The following is a 3,641-nucleotide window of genomic DNA, read 5'->3' as shown; positions in this document are numbered from 1 at the left end:
TAATGATGCCTACTTGATGAAAACTCTCCATTGTTCTTGTTTTTATAAATGTTCCTCATTTTGAAAAGTGGTGTTACTAATAGCTCCTTTTTATTCGAGGTTAAAATTACAACCTTTTACACATGTATGAAACTCCTTTCCCTTTTTTTCAGATGTCTACAATGCATTTATATTATGAAGAGGAATTAATTTCATATTTTTCACAAGAAATTTCTCAAGAAAGGAATGCTACATCAAAATTTGAGCTCAATTTTTACATGCTAGGGTATCCCATGTCCTTCTGGAAGAAAATTTATCAAAAGAGTTGTGCTACCTTAGATTACATCTATCAATTTTTTTATAAGTTTGTAGTTAGTACCCATTCCTTAATTCAAATTGATCTATGCTACTAATTTTCTGTGGATAGTGAACCATGTGGGCCTAATTGGATTTCTACATAATACAACAAAACCAACAACGAAAGCCTAAATCCCAAACTCAACAAGCCAATGTGGGTTTGTAGACTAAGAATCCACACAACTCTTGGTACTCACCCGTGAATTGCATCAAGTGACTTGTTGGCTTGAGATTTTGATGGACACTAGGATAGATATAATCTTAGTTGGATTATTATTACATCAATTTTAGTGTCCAATATGATTTTTTGTGCATGGCCACCATCATATCACACTAAGATATAAATCTATTAGGCATAACATTGATGCCATATCACACAGAGAATCCCCACAGGAGTATGTTAAATTCACAATCACCTGAGCTATTTTTTTGGAAAATGGACACCTATGTGTAAAAATTGCATTGGTCCTTATTGAGAAAAATCCTAGCTCAAAATATCTTCAAATACAATAATTATCCGCAAATGGAATCATATGACATGGTGGCCCCTATTTGTAACATGATGTTTGGAGTCTAATGCAATAGGAAGTCCTCCCATATTAGTTAGGGTTAGAGTTTTATGGACAGTTGCAATTCCCACATGAGCACACTATTCATAATTCCCACATGAGCACACTATTCCCAATCACCTAAGCTTGTTTTTTGTAAAATGGACACCTTTTTGTAAACATTTCATTGGTACTTATTGAGCAAAATCTTATCTCCAAATATCATTGAATAAAATAATTTCCCACAAATGTAATCATATGAGAGGGAATCCCCTATTTGTAACATGATTTTAAGAGTCCAATGCAATACATAGTTCTCCCACCTGAGTTAGGGTTAGAGTTTTATGGAAAGTTTCAACTTGTTTCCTAAGCCCATTCAAACACACATTGTGATTTGGTACAGGGGAATGAAAACCAAACCAACCGACATAAATTATTTTTGTAAGCTCTAATAAGTGTGTTTGACCGATTCACTTGTGATTATACTAACCACACTCACCCAAGCTAGTTTTTTGTAAAATGGACACCTTTGTGAAAAAATTACATTAGTGCTTACTAAAAAAACTCTTAACTTAAGATATAGTCAAATAAAACAATTTTTGACAAATGGAATCATAGGATAGAGGTGCCCCTAGTAAAGGTACAAGAAAGTATATGTGAGGCTTCCATCATCCATCTTTTCTTTTCTTTCTAAAATCTGATTCCAAAAATATGTCAATACAAGAGTTATTCTTGGAAATGTAGGAGACAAATGGGAGAATTGACAATGGTGACTTGGTTGAAGTACTAATCATGTTACCTTAATAAAGATCACAATCATAGCAAAGTCTATATAAGGAAGACCTAAGTTGCATTTTTGTGCTTTTGCATTTTAAACTTCAAACTATGGTATTCATATTTTTTACTAACAAAAATTAACTCTAAACCTAGGTAGATTAAAGCTTAAAAGATTCAATAAAAATAAAAACATTGGGCTACATTAGTCAATAAACACATACAGTTGGAAATTATGAACAACATAAACACTCAAAATTGTTGAAAGTACCTAATTGTGTTCCCTAAAAAGTGAAAATCAAAATTTATAAGTGTTGAAAAATAAATATATACTAAACAAAATAAAATATTATTAAAACAAATATGGATACATGTGCTCCTAGTGGAGATTGTGTACCATCTCCTTTGGCCTTATTCTCCTCACTGATTCCTACGTTTGTCCTACTAACCTGACAATTAAACATAAAATGTATGAGTCACACCATTAAATATATATGACTTAAATTTATTCACAATTTGAAGCAAAATATATATATACATAATAATACCTGTGGTGCACGTACATCAACATGTCCATGAGGTAGAAATTGTTCCACTAAGTTAAGGAATTCATCATTTAAACATTATAAAAACTGCATAGGTTCAAATAAATATATAAGTGATTTTTGGAGACAAAATGTATATAAAGTTCAACATAATAAATTTATGTAATGTGCATTATAGATAATCTTGTAAATGTGATTTTATAGTTAATTACTCATAGCTTCCTATAACATACCTCGCCAATGCTCCAAATGTCATGAGACATGAATCATTCACAATGATCTCTACAAGATGACGCATATCTATCTAGATATGGTCGATCCATCTCTCTCAACACCTCATCTAAAAAACTAAAATATGGTGTAATTTATTCCTCACTTGTTGAATGATGCCTCTACCCTAAGGCAACTTCCACCCCTCACCTTTCATCTTGAAGAATATCCCTAATCTTCTCCCTTTTGTGAGCTATTGTGTTGGATGAGAAAACCATCTCATCTCAAAGTGAAACCACTCTAGGTGGTCAAGGTGTTAAACAAGGTGTTGGATATCTAAATCCAACATCTCACATAACATCATGTTGTTCATATGTATGACTTTTCCTAGCTCCACAGAATTTGGATCCCATATAAATATAATTGGGATCCATGTGCTCTCGAAACTTGGCGTACAAGATCCTTGCAAAATATTGTGGCACCTCATCATTATTGGGGAACTTCCCATATGTGTATAGGAACTTCTAATAAATAAATGTTGCAATATTAGGGTCATTACATCTTGCAAACTTTAGACATTTTTTGTCTTTGGATCACAAGTCAAATAATGACAAGGCCATTTCTTTACTGACCCTAATTTTCACTTCACTATAAGAGTGTCTAATAATAACTGATAATATCTTGCTATGTATCATGTATTGTATGCAATCAGCTCACAGAAAAGATAAATCATCGACTTAAAAATTGTCCTCTTAGAGGGGGAAACCTCATTTACATTAAATAAATGAACAATTCCTGGATGATTCAAATGATAATACCTCCTTGGTATATATAGGAGTCTAAGGGGTCACAATATAATCAGAGCCTACATAACAATAATAATGTAAGGGCACAACAAAAACAATAGTGGACTTCTATGGGGCACAACAATAACAACATGGGGGATACATGGGAACAACAATAACAATAGGGGGCTACAATAATAATAATAAGGGGAATACACTAGTATTATAGGGACTTAACATGCCCCTCTCCTTCAAAAACGTGTTGTCTAGCAATGCTTGAGTTATTCCAAATGCTTCTGTATAAAATTCTCATCCTCCCATGTGGAATCTTTAGCGGGTAAGTTCCTCCACTTAATGAGATACTCTGAAATTAATTGATTTTGTAGCTATCAATTTCTTGTTTCCGTGACTGCTTCAAGCTCATATATGAGTTTTCCTTCTTC

The sequence above is a fragment of the Pinus tabuliformis genome, chromosome 1_2, assembly GCF_031772625.1.
Source record: "Pinus tabuliformis cultivar Carrire ecotype Pingquan chromosome 1_2, CPIR1, whole genome shotgun sequence".
In the NCBI taxonomy this organism is placed as follows: domain Eukaryota; kingdom Viridiplantae; phylum Streptophyta; class Pinopsida; order Pinales; family Pinaceae; genus Pinus; species Pinus tabuliformis.
Note: the sequence above shows the minus strand (reverse complement) of the source record.